We start from the raw sequence: 20,264 nt of genomic DNA, 5'->3' as shown, positions 1-20,264 counted from the left end.
TTCATCTTGAAAGACACTGTAGTAACCTGATGAAGTGTGCTGTGGCCCACGAAATGCATTGTTTTCAGTGCTATTAAAGTTTTTTTTTTTTTATAAATACTCAGTGGTTTACTAAGTCAGGTAAGCCATTTCTATTATAGTTTCTTATTCCCCCGCCATTTGATTTGAGCAATCCTCTTCTTGGGGTGCCTTTGCATTGAATTCTGAGAATTGCCGGAGGAATAAATCTGTTTGCAATGCAAGATATTAAGATGACTGTATTTCAAGATATCATAAAGGACAATAGACACATTGCAGGTTTGAAGGGGAGATGCAGATTGCAGAACACATCTAGAAGCACTCATAAGTGTGTGGGATTGCAGCAAAATCTGCACAAGACCTGATGAAGTGAGCCAGGCCCGCGAAATGTGTTGTAATGTGCCGATTACTTCCGATTATTTTCAGTGAAATAGAATTGAGTTAGATTTTGGGAGGTAAGTGCAGACCGCTTATTATATTATATTGTATACTATCTGTGTGCCTCCAATATAACTGTTCCTGTTCTTTCTGGACTATTTATTTATGATTTTCAAAATCTACTCTTAGAGAAATACATTGTGGTTGAAGTTGGAAAATATTATGTCTGTGTGCATGAGTATGACCTAACTTTTTTCCCCTCCAAATAATGAACCACAACCTCCCCAACGTCTTACGCACTAACCTGAATCCTAAACGATTGTTAGTTCTATTTTATCCAGATAATGAGTTGTCGTAATGAATAACCTCAACTTAACCCTCAACTGTGCTTAAAGCGGAATATAACCCTGCATTTCAACTTTGCTCTAAAACATTATTTACAGTATATTATATGCAACCAGTATTTTTTTTTTTTTAACTAGACCAGCATTGGAAGGGTTACACAGAGCTTTAAAGTTCCTGGAGATTTCTGCAGACGCATCTGAAGCTGACATAGATACATTTTGTTTACATAAATGTATCTAAGTGTTGAATGTGAGTCACTCTCTCTGACTGAGAAGGAGTTGGAGGACAGCCAAAGAGTGTGTAACATTTATCACTTGTTACATTCTATTTAGTTAAATGTATCTATCTGAACTTCTGCATATCTCTCCACGGAACTTTAAACCTCTGTGTTTAACCCTTCCAATGCTGGTCTAGTAAAAAAAAAATGCTGGTTGCATATAATATGCTGTAAATAATGTTTTAGAGCAAAGATGAAATGCAGGGTTATATTCCGCTTTAAAGTCCAAGTCCAGATATTGTTCATCAACACCTCCCTGCTAACTTCCTCCCCTAAAGCATACCTGCCTTCCTTCCCCCATCTGGGAATTACATGACTCTACCATCTACTGGAACCCTGCATGAAATGAAGCACCTCTGAGCATTCTGCCCAGATTGGTGCTCTGTCCTGGCTCCTCCCCATCCACAAGTACCCCCGCCCCCCATTCCGCATCTCACCGTGCATTTTATGTTGGTGTCGATCTAGAAAAATGTACAGAAATTACTGTTGTGGTGTGAACTGACTATAGGTCGTCAGCTGAAGATAAAGGGTGTTACCAAAAAGATAGACTGGATGACTTGACAATCTAGTAAGGCGCAGTCAATAGACTTCTATAGACTTACCCCTGAAACAACCAAGAAGGTGTGAGTATAACTATCTACACTGACACGTTACATCTACACACATAAGAATGTCCCACCAGGTGGGGCTCCCGTGGGTTACACCCTCAAGAACACCCAACAAGGGCTCTCATGGGTTCTTCTCCCTTTATTTTTCTGTGATGGAATTATGGACAACGCAAATCAGTCTCTCTTCCTTCCAACCCTTGAATTAAATATTCACCAAAAAAGGAAAACAGCATGAATCTGAATCCAGGTTAAGAAAGCCTGACTCCCATGGTGATGGTCCACCTCGTGCTCAGCTGTCATTTTCCTTTCAATTAGTTTAACCAAGCTACAAAATGAGTTGAATCCGGCTGTGGACAAGTATGATGTATATATGGACGTTGGATCCGGCCAGCTGCTCAAAGAAGCTATGCAGAACAACTATTGACATCTGAGGAAAAGATTAGGTGCCGGTCATAATTCTTCAGCACGTTGGCTTCTGGAACTTGTCCAACCTTGGAGAATAAGAACATAGAATCAATTGATTAATCATTCAGCTTTCACGATCAATGTTTATGGAGTCATATGCTGTGATGAAGAACCGTTTCCTTCAGAAATCTGTCCTTGGCCAAGGTCATTCCATCCTTCTAAAGCATCCAGCGTCCATCCTTCTAAAGCATACGCCCATAACCAATCACAATCATTTGATTCCTATATCCGCTAACTGCATAGGAGAATGCCACGAATCATCCCTACAGATAAAAAATGACTGTACTCTAGTAAAAATGTCCCCCTTCTGATTCCTCTGTACGTGGTGAGGTGAGAAAAAGTGACGTATCCATCATTCTTTGAGGCCAATCTATACAGTGGATTCCATGCTGTTGCCACTACACAACTGCCTACAAGTGTATCATAGTGGGAACATTTCAGAGTTTCCCTTTAATATTAGTCTAACTCAACATTTTCATCTAACCCAGGCCAATAATGTTTACCTAAATCTAAGCTGGTTCTGAGAACCCCCCAGCTTCTGAAAATACAAGATCCCAAGAGCATAAAGTAATCACTAAGGTCCTTAGTCCTACGTGATTACATTATGCCTTTGTGATTTTGTGTTTTGGATGTCCTGTATTATTTTTGAAACTATATAATTAGATTTATGGTGGAATTTGCATACTTTAGGTGGTGCTAACTGGCTGGCTTTGAGGTTGTCCAGATGATATGTACCTCTTGCTATTTGTGTTACAGCTCATGCTGTTCAGGTGTCCATTTTTATTTCTATATTCTATGGGCTATTCACATATTTGGGTGTTATCCAATATACTCACTTGTTATTCACATTAGCCTTTTAGTGTATTTTGGTTTGTGTTGTTTCTTACTCTTCCATTGTTGCTTTTTTCTTCTTTACGCTTCCTGATCTTCTTTAGCGGTGGTAGTTCACCTATTTATTTTTATTTTTATTTTTGTTGCAATTTTCTAATATTTTGTGTTTTTTTTTTTGTATTTTACATTTTTAGATGTACATTATATTTGTAAAGGCCTGAGGAAGGATCCTCGTGATCCGAAACAAGTTGACGTTGTTGCCCTTCTTCTTTACACTTCCTGATTTTCTTTAGCGGTGGTAGTGCACCCTTTTTATTTATTTTTTGTTGTTGCAATTTTCTAATATTTTGTGTTTTTATGCATTTTACATTTTTAGATGTACATTATTTTCGTAAAGGCCTGAGGAAGGATCCTCGTGATCCGAAACTAGTTGACATTGTTGCCTTAAAAATCGTTTACTAAACCTATTGCACTATACTACTTTTAATAGGCCTATGTCTGTAAGTGGATTTATTGATTGAAGATTTTTGTACCTATTGTACTTTTTTGCACTTTTTGGAATATTAAAATAACAAGCTCATCTTCAGCACTGGTTTCCTGACATATTTTCTACCCATACATATCCTTGTAGTCAATTATGATTGCGACTGCTGAAGTAGAACGACATTAAGAATATATGATTTGCATCTACAGTATCTTCCAATATATGCAATTACAAACCCCCAGCTTCTGACACTAGACCCCCAGTTTTATCATCCCCCGATCTTCAGATCAGCCAAAGCTCTTGATGGTTTTTGGCACCGACAGTGCTGATATCTGTCTCCACAAGTCCTCGGATGATCTGACGTCACTGGTTTTGACATTCAGTCGTCACCTGCATCCGCAGCCATTTGCCACCAGCATTTAGTGACATTTCTAAAACAAATGCTAATTAAAGTATTGATGGATTCTGAACTTGGCAAAAATAAGAGACTGAGCAGAGGAAAAAAATGAAATACACAGAGATGCTGCCAGGCTATAGTGGTGAATGCCAGATGTAAATCTCTGATACTAGCATTTAAAGTGACCCTGTTGTGAGTCCAGGCATGAATCCACTGCTATGCACTGTAATTAAATCTGTAAAGTTAATATGCTGTCTCAGTGGAGAGTGCTCAATGGCTCCCTACCTCTCAAATCGTTCCTTTAAGACCTCCTTCAGTGGCTTTTCCTCAGCCTACACCCTTGTCTTGTTTGGGGTTCCCCAAGGCTCTGTTCTTGGCCCCTTGTTGTTCTCAATTTACACCACCTCCATCGCCAATCTCATGTCTTCTCTGAGCATCAGTTACCACATATACACAGAGGACACTCAGATCTGCATCCATCTGAAAATGGCGCCTGTGAATAATGGCGCACAGTGTTGCCGCTAATCCGTTTGCCGCTTATCGCTATTTAACGTTAAAGCCTTATTGTTATTTAGCGTTAAAGCCTTATTGTTATTTAGCGTTAAAGCCTTATTGTTATTTAGCGTTAAAGCCTTATTGTTATTTAGCGTTAACACACAGAACCCTCTCTGTACCTATCCCTAACCCCTAAACCCCCCCCCCCCCCGGTGGTGCCTAACCCTAACCACCCCCCTGATGGTGCCTAACCCTAAGACCCCCCCTGGTGGTTCCTAACCCTAAGACCCCCTGGTGGTGTATATTGTACTGTAACTATATCTAACCCTACTCTCACACAGAACCCTCCCTGTGCCTAACCCTAAGACCCCCCCTGGTGGTTCCTAACCCTAAGACCCCCTGGTGGTGTATATTGTACTGTAACTATATCTAACCCTACTCTCACACAGAACACTCCCTGTACCTATCCCTAACCCCTAGACCCCCTGGTGGTGCCTAAGCCTAAGACCCCCTTGGTGGTGCCTAACCCTAAGACCCCCCCCAGTGGTGCCTAACCCTAAGACCCCCCCTGTGGTGCCTAACCCTAAGACCCCCCTGGTGGTGCCTAACCCTAACCACCCCCCTGGTGGTGCCTAACCCTAAGACCCCCTGGTGGTGCCTAACCCTAAGACCCCCCCTGGTGGTGCCTAACACTAAGACCCCCTGGTGGTTCCTAACCCTAAGACCCCCTGTTGGTGCCTAACCCTAAGACCCCCCCTGGTGGTGCCTAACACTAAGACCCCCCCTGGTGGTTCCTAACCCTAAGACCTCCCTGGTGGTCCCTAACCCTAACCTTGACAGTGTTACATTAAATCCATTCACCGTTTTGAAGTTAAATAACATCTGCAGTTTGGCTTATGTAGGGCGCTATTGATAAATAACGTTAGTGTGTGCCACTATTGATAAATAATGTTAGTGTGTGCCACTATTGATAAATAACGTTAGTGTGTGCCACTATTGATAGATAACGTTAGTGTGTGCCACTATTGATAAATAACGTTAGTGTGTGCCACTATTGATAAATAACGTTACTGTGTGCCACTATTGATAAATAACGTTAGTGTGTGCCGTTTTTCTTCTTTTTTCCCTGTGCGCCATTATTATGCAGTACTAACGATAAATAGCGATAAGCGTATCTTTTTAATGCGGCGCCATTTTTATGCATAGGCGCTGTGCGCCATTATTCACTGATCCCCTCAGATCTACCTCCATACCACACACCTCTCCACCACCACCATGGAGAAGGTATCCTCCTGCCTCTCAACCATTTCATCCTGGATGTCAGCCAGGTTCCTGAAGTTAAACCTGGACAAAACAGAACTCCTAATTTTCCTGCACCATATTATTTAACCCCCTGCGGACCTCTATGTCACTGTCAATGGTACAATCATCTGCCCGACCGCAAAGGCCCTCTGCCTGGGTTGTCACCCTTGACTCCTTGTCCATGACTTGTCCATGCCCTCATCATCTCCTGCCTGGACTTTATCAACACCCTCCTGTCAGGTCTCCCTCTGAACTGCATCCCGTCCCCCCCCCCCACCCCCCCCCCCTACAATCTCTTCATGAACGCAGAAGCCTGACTAATCTATCCTTCCCACTGTTCTGTCTCCATGAATGTACTTTGCAAATCCCTCCACAAGCACTCTATCCACTTCAGAATCAGCTTCAGGATCCTATGTCTGGCCTACAAATCTGACCTGGTCAGCAGATACACACTACCATGCAGGCCAGGGCCAAATTTACCATAAGGTACTCATGCCTACAGGCGGCTGATGATGCAATGGCGGCTCAGTCCCTTCCCCAAATGCCTTCCTCCTGCCTTACCTATGCAGTGTCGCGAGCAGAGTGTAGATGAGAGGTTACTCACCCATTCCACTGACCAGATCTCCCTTCAGTCAGAGGCACCTCTAGATACTTAATAAAAACAAGGAACACCAAGAGCCCCAATAGTGTAATATGTACTGGTAAATGGTTATTAGATAGAGTAAATATTAATACTCACAAGCCAGGGTTACCATTAGGCAACCACTGTAAAGGCAGGTGGGGAGATTTTCCTGACCCCACTCAGGAATAAGAAGTCGCTCTCTGTAGATGAGAAAAAGGGGGTTCAACCCTCCACCCAGGGTGGACTCAATATTATGCAGGAGAACAGAGGCGCCAAAAGGATAAAAGGAAGCTAAATGAGCTTAAAAAAACAAATTCTTGGTAAATAGAGGAGGTAGTGGTGGACTTACCTCCTCCAAGTAGACACACAACGACTGCAGTAAAGACAGTCAATGTATTTTATTTATGAACTCCAAATATGCAACGTGTTTCGCAGGTTTGATCCCGCTTCATCAGGCAATAACAACTCTGTGGAGGAGTCTAGCTACTTAATATTGAGGATAGCTCTTGCTACCGAATACGGCCAGCTTGCGGTGCAGTTCGGCAGGCATTTGTAGGTTCATGGAAGTGGAAGTCTAGGGTGCCGGGGGTGCCGGGAAATCTGTGCCTGTAGGCTCCTGTGATGTAAATCCGGCCTGTCAGCGGCTACATTGAGACGTCAAGCTCTGGAAGATTTGATCACAGTGATCGAATCTGCCAGGGAACATCAATTCCTGGTGAACCTGAACCGAGTAAAATGATTTAGAATAAACACATGATGTACCCGCAAATGAATATTACATACTTACCTCGCCGTCAGTTCCTCTCAGGAGCTCACCATTTTCTTCTAACAACCATTCCTTCCAGTTCTGACAAGATTTTGTCAGAACTGAAATATATCATTTGCTGTCAGTTATATATATCAGTTGCTGTCAGTTATATATATATCAGTTGCTGTCAGTTATATATATATATCAGTTGCTGTCAGTTATATTCGAAAGGACAACTGATGAGAAAAGTAATGTCCACGTTTCCTATGGCCCAAGTGGGCGATATTACAATTTAATAGTGTGCTGACCAGGAAGCTGTTATGGGGTAGTTGCCATTTTCAAAATGGAGGACGGAGAATTCCGTTGATCACAGTGAACAAACAGGACACATGAGAGAAGAAAGAGATTGAGAAATAGACTACGCAGGAGGTAAGTATGACGTGTGTATGTTTATCGTTAAAGAGACTCTTTAACAAAATTTTCAGCCTTATTTCTTCTATCCTATAAGTTCCTATACCTGATCTAATGTGGTCTGGATTACTGCCGCCTTATCTCATCTTCTTTTCTTTGTCAAGCTTTGTCGACCCATGGAGGAATGTGCTGCCTCTGCTGTGATAGGGAGAAGTAATGCACGCCCCCTGCAGGCTCTGTGTGTGTGCTGTGTGTATGAGTCACAGGCAAGGTCTCTGCTCACAGCCAGCCTGTCTGAAGCTCACGGAGCTGTGACCTTGTGAACAGCTGTGAGTGCAGAAAGCTCAGTTCCAAGCCCAGACACGCAGCTGAGGCAACACTGGGAGTAACATTCCAGTAGTCAAGTCAGGGTTGAGAGGAGCCACTGCAAACAGGCACCTGCTCTGATGATGTATTTCCTGTTTGGCAGGCAACTTTATTGTTTACAAAAACAATGACTAAAAGAGTGATTTTATAACCAAGAAAGCAGCGGGGAGCGGCGAAAAGGTCGCAGAAGGGGCTAGGAGAAGACAACAAACAGGCTGGTACATTTATTTATGTAAGATTTTCACAGTACAGATTCTCTTTAAAGGACAGAACTTTTATCACATTGGTTCATATGAAGATGGTAAAATGGTAACTTAGTCCGCCAGTTTTCACAAGTAACAAACACGTTAGCGTTCTTTTCCTTTTTAATAGTGCATCACATATTTCACCTGGGTGATCAATCTTTACTAAGCGATGACAAGACTGAGGCAGTGTCTGATCCGCGCTGACGCATTGCCCGCGATGACATACGCGTAGGGGGTTTACCCTTGTGTATAGCATTTAATAAGAGTGTACATCACGCCTACGAATACGCCATTTACTCACTTACCCCATTTAGTTAATTTGCATAACCGCTAATGCAGCTGTCAATATATTTATCACCGTACAAACACAGGAACATCACGTGGAAGCGGCCCCAGCAGCCCTCAAAGCTGGTGAATAGCAAATATCTAATTAAAACAATGCTATTCTGCCGGGAGGCGTGCAATCACACCGCATGGATGCTGGGAAATGTCCACAGCGCTATACGGAGGGAGACACAGGTGCAGCCGCCGGTTACACAATGTTCTCCCGTCATTATATCCTCCGGATGGATGGCACGGTGCATCGCGGTAACAAGCTGAGATGTAATGGAGGAGATCAGCTCTAGTTCCCCCGGGGGCATTATATAATACACAGAAGCGGGGGCCCGGGTTGTCATTTGGATACAACCTCAAAGTTCAATCTTACATCCTTCCCATCAGGAGATGTGATGACCACAAACAGAATACAGAAATAGAGACATCCGTCTGACAGGCCTGTTAGTTAGTTTGGTTGAAAAAAAGACATCCGCCCATCAATCCCAACCAAGAGAAAAAACAAACAAAAAACCTCAAATTAGTAAAGTAAAGATTAGGTACATCTCTGTCCTCCACCCTCGCATATTACATTTGATCCAGAAGAAAGCAAAAAACCTTAAAGTGGATCCGAGGTGACATGTGACATGATGAGATGGACATGTGTATGTACAGTGACTAGTACACAAATAACTAAGATTTGTTTCTTTTTTTCTTTCTCTGCCTGAAAGAGTTAAATATCAGGAATGTAAGTGGCAGTTTCTGTTCGAGTCGGGATCGGGTCAGATTGGGTTGGACTTTTGCATAACCCTCACTAATAGGTAATTACTGCCATTAAACACTTTCCTGTCAGTAAATGGCTTCTGAGAGCAGGAAAGAGATAAAAAAGATCAATAATTCATATATTTGAGCTCTGGTATACTTCAATGAAGGTGTCATTGAGCAGAGACAGTAAAACAGTAAAAACTTAAAAACTCGATTTAAATATAAAATAAAACTGTGGGATATCTTAAAAAAAAGTCTTTTTTTAGGAGAAGGAGGATAGATACAATTGTTTTTCTCATCAGTTAATTTTCGCCTCGGATGTCCTTTAAGGTTTGCCATACATCAGGCTATTTGGCGGCCAATCGACCATCTGATTTGATTATTGTAATTCGATGAAAATTGGTGCCAAGTGCATGCCCAGGCAGAAATTGGTTGCATGAATCAGTTGGACATGCTGCAAGATGTAGGGTCCACTTGCTCGATTGGCTGCGCAACGGTAATGGTGAGCGAGACGCCTGAATGGGCATCTTTACAAGGCTTGGTCCAAAAAGGAAAAAAAATCCTTCCCAACTCCAGATGGTAGGTTGATAAAATCCCAGTCATTGATCTAAGTCCCCAGTAGAAAGACTGACAGCTTCTTATCAGAAGCTACGGTCTAAAAATTTACCATAAGGCAGTGTAGGCACATGCCTACAGGCGCCTGATGATGGAAAGGCAGCTCCCTCCCCTCCCCCAGTGCCTCCCTCCTTCCCTATGCAGAGTCCTGATGAGAGTGTAACTGAGAGGTTACTCCCCCAGGGGACGGCTATCACCCTTCAGTCGGGGGCACCTCTAGCTGCTTATGATGGGAAGGGAAGTAAGGGAGAAGTGACAGCTGGGACAGGAAGCACACTTGCGGTGCAGTTCGGCGGGGTTTGTAATAATAATAATAATTTCTTTTTTTATATAGCGCCTTTCTCCTGTCGGACTCAAAGTGCTTGTGAGGCAGCCACTAGGGGGAGCTCTATAGACAGTAGCAGTAGTTGGGCCAGAGCTGCAGCCACTAGGGGGAGCTCTATAGACAGTAGCAGTAGTTGGGCCAGAGCTGCAGCCACTAGGGGGAGCTCTATAGGTAGTAGCAGTAGTTGGGCCAGAGCTGCAGCCACTAGGGGGTGCTCTATAGGCAGTAGCAGTGTTAGGCCAGAGCTGCAGCCACTAGGGGGCGCTCTATAGGCAGTAGCAGTGTTAGGTCAGACCTGCAGCCACTAGTGGGCGCTCTATAGACAGTAGCAGTGTTAGGCCAGAGCTGCAGCCACTAGGGGGAGCTCTATAGGTAGTAGCAGTAGTTGGGCCAGAGCTGCAGCCACTAGGGGGTGCTCTATAGGCAGTAGCAGTGTTAGGCCAGAGCTGCAGCCACTAGGGGGCGCTCTATAGGCAGTAGCAGTGTTAGGTCAGAGCTGCAGCCACTAGGGGGCGCTCTATAGGCAGTAGCAGTGTTAGGCCAGAGCTGCAGCCACTAGGACACGCTCTATAGGTAGTAGCAGTGTTAGGCCAGAGCTGCAGCCACTAGGGGGTGCTCTATAGGCAGTAGCAGGGTTAGGCCAGAGCTGCAGCCACTAGGGGGCGCTCTATAAGCAGTAGCAGTGTTAGTCCAGAGCTGCAGCCACTAGGCGATGCTCTATAGGCAGTAGCAGTGTTAGGCCAGAGCTGCAGCCACTAGGGGGCACTCTATAGGCAGTAGCAGTGTTAGGCCAGAGCTGCAGCCACTAGGGGGCGCTCTATAGGCAGTAGCAGTGTTAGGCCAGAGCTGCAGCCACTAGGGGTGCTCTATAGGCAGTAGCAGTGTTAGGCCAGAGCTGCAGCCACTAGGGGGCGCTCTATAGGCAGTAGCAGTGTTAGGCCAGAGCTGCAGCCACTAGGGGGCGCTCTATAGGCAGTAGCAGTGTTAGGCCAGAGCTGCAGCCACTAGGGGGCGCTCTATAGGCAGTAGCAGTGTTAGGCCAGAGCTGCAGCCACTAGGGGGCGCTCTATGGGCAGTAGCAGTGTTAGGCCAGAGCTGCAGCCAGTAGGGGGTGCACTATAGGCAGTAGTAGTGTTAGGCCAGAGCTGCAGCCACTAGGGGGAGCTCTATAGGCAGTAGCAGTGTTAGGCCAGAGCTGCAGCCACTAGGGGGTGCACTATAGGCAGTAGCAGTGTTAGGCCAGAGCTGCAGCCACTAGAGCGCACTCAGTAGGCAGTAGCAGTGTTAGGCCAAAGCTGCAGCCACTAGGGGGAGCTCTATAGGCAGTAGCAGTAGTTGGGCCAGAGCTGCAGCCACTAGGGGGCCCTCTATAGGCAGTAGCAGTAGTTGGGCCAGAGCTGCAGCCACTAGGGGGCCCTCTATAGGCAGTAGCAGTGTTAGGCCAGAGCTGCAGCCACTAGGGGGCGCTCTATAGGCAGTAGCAGTGTTAGGCAAGAGCTGCAGCCACTAGGGGGCGCTCTATAGGCAGTAGCAGTGTTATGCCAGAGCTGCAGCCACTAGGTGGCACTCTATAGGCAGTAGCAATGTTAGGCCAGAGCTGCAACCACTAGGGGCGCTCTATAGGTAGTAGCAGTGTTAGGCCACAGCTGCAGCCACTAGGGGGCGCTCTATAGGCAGTAGCAGTGTTAGGCAAGAGCTGCAGCCACTAGGGGGTGCACTATAGGCAGTAGCAGTGTTAGGCCAGAGCTGCAGCCACTAGGGGGCGCTCTATAGGCAGTAGCAGTGTTAGGCCAGAGCTGCAACCACTAGGGGCGCTCTATAGGTAGTAGCAGTGTTAGGCCACAGCTGCAGCCACTAGGGGGCGCTCTATAGGCAGTAGCAGTGTTAGGCAAGAGCTGCAGCCACTAGGGGGTGCACTATAGGCAGTAGCAGTGTTAGGCCAGAGCTGCAGCCACTAGGGGTGCTCTATAGGCAGTAGCAGTGTTAGGCCAGAGCTGCAGCCACTAGGGGGCGCTCTATAGGCAGTAGCAGTGTTAGGCCAGAGCTGCAGCCACTAGGGGGCGCTCTATAGGCAGTAGCAGTGTTAGGCCAGAGCTGCAGCCACTAGGGGGCGCTCTATAGGCAGTAGCAGTGTTAGGCCAGAGCTGCAGCCACTAGGGGGCGCTCTATGGGCAGTAGCAGTGTTAGGCCAGAGCTGCAGCCAGTAGGGGGTGCACTATAGGCAGTAGTAGTGTTAGGCCAGAGCTGCAGCCACTAGGGGGAGCTCTATAGGCAGTAGCAGTGTTAGGCCAGAGCTGCAGCCACTAGGGGGTGCACTATAGGCAGTAGCAGTGTTAGGCCAGAGCTGCAGCCACTAGAGCGCACTCAGTAGGCAGTAGCAGTGTTAGGCCAAAGCTGCAGCCACTAGGGGGAGCTCTATAGGCAGTAGCAGTAGTTGGGCCAGAGCTGCAGCCACTAGGGGGCCCTCTATAGGCAGTAGCAGTAGTTGGGCCAGAGCTGCAGCCACTAGGGGGTCCTCTATAGGCAGTAGCAGTGTTAGGCCAGAGCTGCAGCCACTAGGGGGCGCTCTATAGGCAGTAGCAGTGTTAGGCAAGAGCTGCAGCCACTAGGGGGCGCTCTATAGGCAGTAGCAGTGTTATGCCAGAGCTGCAGCCACTAGGTGGCACTCTATAGGCAGTAGCAGTGTTAGGCCAGAGCTGCAACCACTAGGGGCGCTCTATAGGTAGTAGCAGTGTTAGGCCACAGCTGCAGCCACTAGGGGGCACTCTATAGGCAGTAGCAGTGTTAGGCAAGAGCTGCAGCCACTAGGGGGTGCACTATAGGCAGTAGCAGTGTTAGGCCAGAGCTGCAGCCACTAGGGGGTGCTCTGTAGGCAGTAGCAGTGTTAGGCCAGAGCTGCAGCCACTAGGGGGTGCTCTGTAGGCAGTAGCAGTGTTAGGCCAGAGCTGCAGCCACTAGGGGGCACTCTATAGGCAGTAGCAGTGTTAGGCCAGAGCTGCAGCCACTAGGGGGAGCTCTATAGGCAGTAGCAGTGTTAGGCCAGAGCTGCAGCCACTAGGACGCGCTCTATAGGCAGTAGCAGTGTTAGGCCAGAGCTGCAGCCACTAGGGGGAGCTCTATAGGCAGTAGCAGTGTTAGGCCAGAGCTGCAGCCACTAGGGGGAGCTCTATAGGCAGTAGCAGTGTTAGGCCAGAGCTGCAGCCACTAGGGGGCACTCTATAGGCAGTAGCAGTGTTATGCCAGAGCTGCAGCCACTAGGTGGCTCTCTATAGGCAGTAGCAGTGTTAGGCCAGAGCTGCAGCCAGTAGGGGGTGCACTATAGGCAGTAGTAGTGTTAGGCCAGAGCTGCAGCCACTAGGGAGCGCTCTATAGGCAGTAGCAGTGTTAGGCCAGAGCTGCAGCCACTAGGGTGTGCTCTATAGGCAGTAGCAGTGTTAGGCCAGAGCTGCAGCCACTAGGACGCGCTCTATAGGCAGTAGCAGTGTTAGGCCAGAGCTGCAGCCACTAGGGGGAGCTCTATAGGCAGTAGCAGTGTTAGGCCAGAGCTGCAGCCACTAGGGGGAGCTCTATAGGCAGTAGCAGTGTTAGGCCAGAGCTGCAGCCACTAGAGCGCACTCAGTAGGCAGCAGTGTTGCCAACCTCGGAAATACATTTTTACTGACAAAGCACAAAAAATTTACTGACAGAACACCTTTTTTACTGACATCTAATATTAATGAAATTAAATGAAAGAGATCACACATGCGCTCTTACGTGCAATACACCGGCCACCGGCTGCGAATGAGGAAGAAGAGTGCAGTGGCGGACACCGGACAGGTGAAGTATTAATGCACTTCAGGGGGGGGGGGGGACTTTGATACATTTACATTTGGGGGATTCGGCCGGGGGTTTCCGCCACATTTGTTCTCGATTATCGCTGCCCTTACCGCTGCACACCTGATTGAGCATGCCAACCTGAGATTTTCCAGCATGTCCGATTGTTACATGCGATCGATACATGCAACCGATTTCGGCCCAAAATTGGTTTGATTGTCACCTAGGCATGCTCTTGATGGCACTGATTTTTATAATATCAATAATAATTGTCTTATCGGATGGTCGATCGGCCACCAAGTCTACAGATGTATGGCCACCTTTAGCTAGAGCAGTGTACATTCCAGAGTGATACGTGAACTGATAAGCAGTAAGTACTGTGATCTTCTGGGAAAGAGAGAGGGGTGTTTTTTTTTACTGACACTACAAATTTTTTTATGGACTTTACTGACAGCCCAGATTTGTTGACTTTTCTACTGACTGTCAGTAAATTTACTGACGGTTGGCAACACTGGTAGGCAGTAGCAGTGTTAGGCCAGAGCTGCAGCCACTAGGAGGCGCTCTATAGGCAGTAGCAGTGTTAGGCCAGAGCTGCAGCCACTAGGGGGAGCTCTATAGGCAGTAGCAGTGTTAGGTCAGAGCTGCAGCCACTAGGGGGCGCTCTATAGGCAGTAGCAGTGTTAGGCCAGAGCTGCAGCCACTAGGGGTGCACTATAGGCAGTAGCAGTGTTAGGCCAGAGCTGCAGCCACTAGGAGGCGCTCTATAGGCAGTAGCAGTGTTAGGCCAGAGCTGCAGCCACTAGAGCGCACTCAGTAGGCAGTAGCAGGCCAGAGCTGCAGCCACTAGGGGGCGCTCTATAGGTAGTAGCAGTGTTAGGCAAGAGCTGCAGCCACTAGGGGGTGCTCTATAGGCAGTAGCAGTGTTAGGCCAGAGCTGCAGCCACTAGGAGGTGCTCTATAGGTAGTAGCAGTGTTAGGCCAGAGCTGCAGCCACTAGGGGCGCTCTATAGGTAGTAGCAGTGTTAGGCCACAGCTGCAGCCACTAGGGGCGCTCTATAGGTAGTAGCAGTGTTAGGCCAGAGCTGCAGCCACTAGGGGGTGCTCTATAAGTAGTAGCAGTGTTAGGCCAGAGCTGCAGCCACTAGGGGGAGCTCTATAGGCAGTAACAGTGTTAGGCCAGAGCTGCAGCCTCTAGGGGCGCTCTATAGGTAGTAGCAGTGTTAGGCCAGAGCTGCAGCCACTAGAGCGCACTCAGTAGGCAGTAGCAGGCCAGAGCTGCAGCCACTAGGGGGTGCTCTATAGGCAGTAGCAGTGTTAGGCCAGAGCTGCAGCCACTAGGGGGAGCTCTATAGGCAGTAACAGTGTTAGGCCAAAGCTGCAGCCACTAGGGGGCGCTCTATAGGCAGTAGCAGTGTTAGGCCAGAGCTGCAGCCACTAGGGGGTGCTCTATAGGCAGCAGCAGTGTTAGGCCAGAGCTGCAGCCACTAGTGGGAGCTCTATAGGCAGTAGCAGTGTTAGGCCAGAGCTGCAGCCACTAGGGGGAGCTCTATAGGCAGTAACAGTGTTAGGCCAGAGCTGCAGCCTCTAGAGCGCACTCAGTAGGCAGTAGCAGTGTTAGGGAGTCTCCCCCAAAGAGCTCATACTGAATAGGTGCTGGCTTGTAGGCTCATAGAGGGCGGAGTCTAGGGTGTCAGGACATCTGTACCTATACGCTCCAGTGATGTAAATCCATTTGGTAAGATTGGATCATTAGTGGCCAGCATAAGAGTGTGTGTTGGGGAGGATATATGGAGCTGTCAGGCTGATGTAAACAGCAGGAAATGCGTCTCACCGCGGACGCATTCGATGTACTTCAGCGCTGCTCTTATCGGACTTTTGTTAATGTTCCGCTCAGCGTGGCGCTATTACGGCTTGCCCTTAAATGAAGAAAACTGCTGTGTTAAGAAGTGCGCCGGTCAATAACTAGAAACTGCTTCTGCTTATTTAAACATTTAGTATATGTGTTTACATTAAAGGGGCACTATGGCGAAAGATTGTAAAATGTAAAATATGTACAAACATAGACAAATAAGAAGTACATTTTCTCCAGAGTAAAATGAACCATAAATTACTTTTCTCCTATGTTGCTGTCACTTACAGTAGGCAGTAGAAATCTGACAGAACCGACAGGTTTTGGACTAGTCCATCTCTTCATAGGGGATTCTCAGCACGGCTTTTATTCTTTATAAGATATTCCCTAAAAAGGATTTAAACAATGATGCTGGCCAGCTTCTCTGCTCGCTACACAGTTTTTGGCAGTTGGACAGAGCAACTGCCATTCACTAAGGGCTCTTTCACATTAGGGCAGATTTTGTGCGTTAACCAAGGTAAGATGAAAGGCCATAGACTTTCATTTTACCTTTCACACCCGACGCTGCGTTTCGATGCGTTGTGTTTCCGACGCACCCGGGCGCAGTTTTTTGTCCAACGCACCTGCGAGCCGGCGTTTTCCGTCGGGTTTAATTAGGCAGTAGAAGTGTTAGGCCAGAGCTGCAGCCACTAGGGGGCGCTCTATAGGCAGTAGCAGTGTTAGGCTAGAGCTGCAGCCACTAGAGGGTGCACTATAGGCAGTAGCAGTGTTAGGCCAGAGCTGCAGCCACTAGAGCGCACTCAGTAGGCAGTAGCAGTGTAAGGCCAGAGCTGCAGCCACTAGGGGGAGCTCTATAGGCAGTAGCAGTAGTTGGGCCAGAGCTGCAGCCACTAGGGGGCACTCTATAGGCAGTAGCAGTGTTAGGCCAGAGCTGCAGCCACTAGGGGGCGCTCTATAGGCAGTAGCAGTGTTAGGCCAGAGCTGCAGCCACTAGGGGGCGCTCTATAGGCAGTAGCAGTGTTAGGCCAGTGCTGCAGCCACAACGCACCTGCGAGCCGGCGTTTTCCGTCGGGTTTAATTACCAGCTACCGCCGCTGATTGCGTCGCACCGTAGACACCCGATGACACGCCGCAGGCAGACAACGCGTGCAGGAGAAAGGCTCATGCACGCGTTGTCTAATGTGAAAGAGCCCTCAGTGCTTTTGAAAATAAATGAATCCCTGAGAATCCCCCACGAAAAGATGGACTAGTCCAAAACCTGTCGCTTCTGTCAGATTTCTACTACCTACTGTAAGTGACAGCAACATGGGAGAAAAGTAATTTATGGCTCATTTTACTCTGGAAAAAACGTTATTTGTATACCGGTATGTTTGCACATAATTTAAATTTTAAAATTGTTCGCCATAGTGCCCCTTTAAGGCACCCCTTTACATAAGGGGAGGGGCAGAGCTGTGGGGGAGACCCAACTACTGACCTTCCCTTCCTACAATAAAGATGTCCATCCTTTAGATCAGGTGTTTTGTTGCTGGACTTGTTATGGGTGTGAAGATGATGATGGCCACATCTTGAAGGATGGGCCTCCGGGCTTTACAAAAACATTTTGCATAATTGTAATTAGTAGTAGATTACAATCTTCACTAATTTTAATGTCTTGCCTAATCACAGTATATGTTGGCAGCGATAATCTCTCTACAATATTGTCGGAAGGTGACACCAGGTGCGTAACAATAGACCCTGCAAAGGATGCAGCCACAGGGGGGCCCAGAAGCTGCAGGGGGCCCGTGGGGGGAGAAGTTTCTTTTCCTTGTCCAGATAGACTGAAAACTAAGAGCACGGAGAGAAAAAACTTTCTGCACAATTGATCTCATGACTGCACCTGCGCAGCCACTATTAAGGAATCATACAAAGTTTTGCAGGCAAAGATTGGTAGTCTGTTTTTACCTGCATGGGGAACACACATTCACGTGTGCACTTTCCAATTGACTAACATTGGTTCTCAGTTTACCTGTGCAGAAAGTGAGGTGGGGGAGATGGGGGGCTTCCCATCCAAAGTTTCGCACGGGGGGCCCAGTGATTTTTAGTTACGCCCCTGGGTGACACGATTCTATATTGGCAGATCAGGCTGCAATACCTTTCCAAGCCATATCCTAGCGATCCAACGACACAGTTACCAAAACGTTATAATAATGGCCTTCCTACTGTCGGCCAGGGTCGTCATCGACGGTGCATAGATTCGTAATGAGCGCCTCTCAGATAAGAAGCTGTTCATTGTATTGTACGAGTTTCACAATCAGATCCTCTACTAATATCCTACCAGCATCAGCAATGAGGACAGCCGGGAACTCTCAGAAGAAAGTGTCAGACCGCATTACGCTGCATCAGGACAAACCAGAGAAGCTGTAGAGCTAAATGGCTGCAAATTTGGAAGATAACCACAAATTATCTCGTACTTCAGCAGCGTGAAAAGACCATTGTGTGCGCTGGACTGCTCTAGTCCCCAATCAGTCAGTTCATCAGGGACTGGAGAGCGGAGACAGGTCGTAGTAATTGCTAGCGAAGCCTCAGGTTCCTCGTGTCACAGAACACATCGACCTCGATCAACGGTTTCTTGTCTGACAAGGAAAAAAAATTAAGTGGAAAATGATCAATTTTGTAGCAAGCCAAGGAAGTGGAGAACAGGAGCGGGGATAAAGTTGCAGCATGTTGCATAAGCTCCTCCCCTCGCCACAAAACCTTCTGAAAGTAGAGCTGCAGCCTGCTGCATAAGCTCCTCCCCATCACGAAACCTTCTGAAAGTAAAGCTGCAGCCTGCCGCATAAGCTCCTCCCCATCACGAAACCTTCTGAAAGTAAAGCTGCAGCCTGCCGCATAAGCTCCTCCCCATCACGAAACCTTCTGAAAGTAAAGCTGCAGCCTGCTGCATAACCTCCTCCCCCGCTGACCTAAATCCTTCTGAAAGTAAAGCTGCAGCTTGCTGCATAAGCTGCTCCTGCTGCCCCAAAACCTTCTGAAAGTAAAGCTGCAGCTTGCTGCATAAACTCCTCCCCCTCTGCCCTCAAAACCTTCTGAAAGTAAAGCTGCTGCTTGCTGCATAAGCTCCTCCCCCTCTGCCCTCAAAACCTTCTGAAAGTAAAGCTGCTGCTTGCTGCATAAGCTCCTCCCCCTCTGCCCTCGAAACCTTCTGAAAGTAAAGCTGCAGCTTGCTGCATAAGCTCCTCCCCTGCTGCCTCAAACCCTTCTGAAAGTAAAGCTACTGCTTGCTGCATAAGCTCCTCCCCCTCTGCCCTTGAAACCTTCTGAAAGTAAAGCTGCAGCTTGCTGCATAAGCTCCTCCCCATCTGCCATAAAAACCTTCTGAAAGTAAAGCTGCAGCTTGCTGCATAAGCTCCTCCCCCTCTGCCCTTGAAACCTTCAGAAAGTAAAGCTTCAGCTTGCTGCATAAGCTCCTCCCCTGCTGACCCAAAACCTTCTGAAAGTAAAGCTGCTGCTTGCTGCATAAGCTCCTCCCCCTCTGCCCTCAAAACCTTCTGAAAGTAAAGCTGCTGCTTGCTGCATAAGCTCCTCCCCCTCTGCCCTTGAAACCTTCAGAAAGTAAAGCTTCAGCTTGCTGCATAAGCTCCTCCCCTGCTGACCCAAAACCTTCTGAAAGTAAAGCTGCAGCCTGCTGCATAAGCTCCTCCCCCTCTGCCCTCAAAACCTTCTGAAAGTAAAGCTGCTGCTTGCTGCATAAGCTCCTCCCCCTCTGCCCTCAAAACCTTCTGAAAGTAAAGCTGCTGCTTGCTGCATAAGCTCCTCCCCCTCTGCCCTTGAAACCTTCAGAAAGTAAAGCTGCAGCTAGCTGCATAAGCTCCTCCCCTGCTGACCCAAACCCTTCTGAAAGTAAAGCTGCAGCCTGCTGCATAAGCTCCTCCCCCTCTGCCCTCGAAACCTTCAGAAAGTAAAGCTGGCATTCCACTATATTCATAAATGTTTCTGTTGTAAGGAATCTCTCGGCCCCTCTGGCTCTTTTATCGTACTTTGCCAGAGAGAAAGAAGCTAAAAAAACCCTATTATCTCCCTTTCTTCCTCTCCCACATTCCTGCTCTTTGCTGATTGGCTGAGGGCAGTTCAGATGGAAATTGTGTGACACGAGGCTGCAGAAACTGCTGAAATCTGATCTATGCTGTGCTCACATGTGTTTACAAAGCAAGCTAGCTGTGACCGTGCAGTTCTGCATACACAATTGCAGGTAGAGGAGAAAGAAAGAGTTAGGGGTGGTCCACACTTTTCCAGTTCTAGTTTGCATCCGTGTCAAACGGATCTGGGTTTCTGAAAATCTGATCCATTTGACACGGATCTGATCTGGATGGACGGGCACATTTTGCATCCGCACGTCGATCGCGTCGGTACGTACGCGTCGGCCACTCACCTGTCTCGCTGCCACCTCTTGTCCAGCCGATTGTCCCACCACTGGACGCTCAGTCCCTTCCACAGCCTGGTGGCCAGCAGAAGCGTGGCTCTCCATAGGCTGTAACAGGCCAATTCTGCCTAGTAACAGGCAGAATTCTCATTGGATCAACATGAACCAATGAGAATTCTCTCTGTTGCTGAGGA

General features: G+C 47.7%; 1 long non-coding RNA gene across 1 annotated transcript; it reads right to left on the bottom strand.

Moving 5' to 3' along the window:
• Window positions 1-1,747: 1,747 nt before the first annotated feature.
• On the bottom strand, window positions 1,748-16,095 carry LOC137522342 (uncharacterized). Its single transcript, XR_011022270.1, has 2 exons — window positions 15,960-16,095; window positions 1,748-2,117 (listed from the first exon to the last, which is right to left on the bottom strand). It is a non-coding gene; the product is annotated as an uncharacterized lncRNA (long non-coding RNA).
• Window positions 16,096-20,264: the final 4,169 nt, after the last annotated feature.

Source organism: Hyperolius riggenbachi, chromosome 6 (genome assembly GCF_040937935.1).
Source record: "Hyperolius riggenbachi isolate aHypRig1 chromosome 6, aHypRig1.pri, whole genome shotgun sequence".
In the NCBI taxonomy this organism is placed as follows: Eukaryota; Metazoa; Chordata; class Amphibia; order Anura; family Hyperoliidae; genus Hyperolius; species Hyperolius riggenbachi.
The sequence above is the reverse complement of the archived record's forward strand: the minus strand, read 5'-3'. Positions and strand labels throughout refer to the sequence as shown.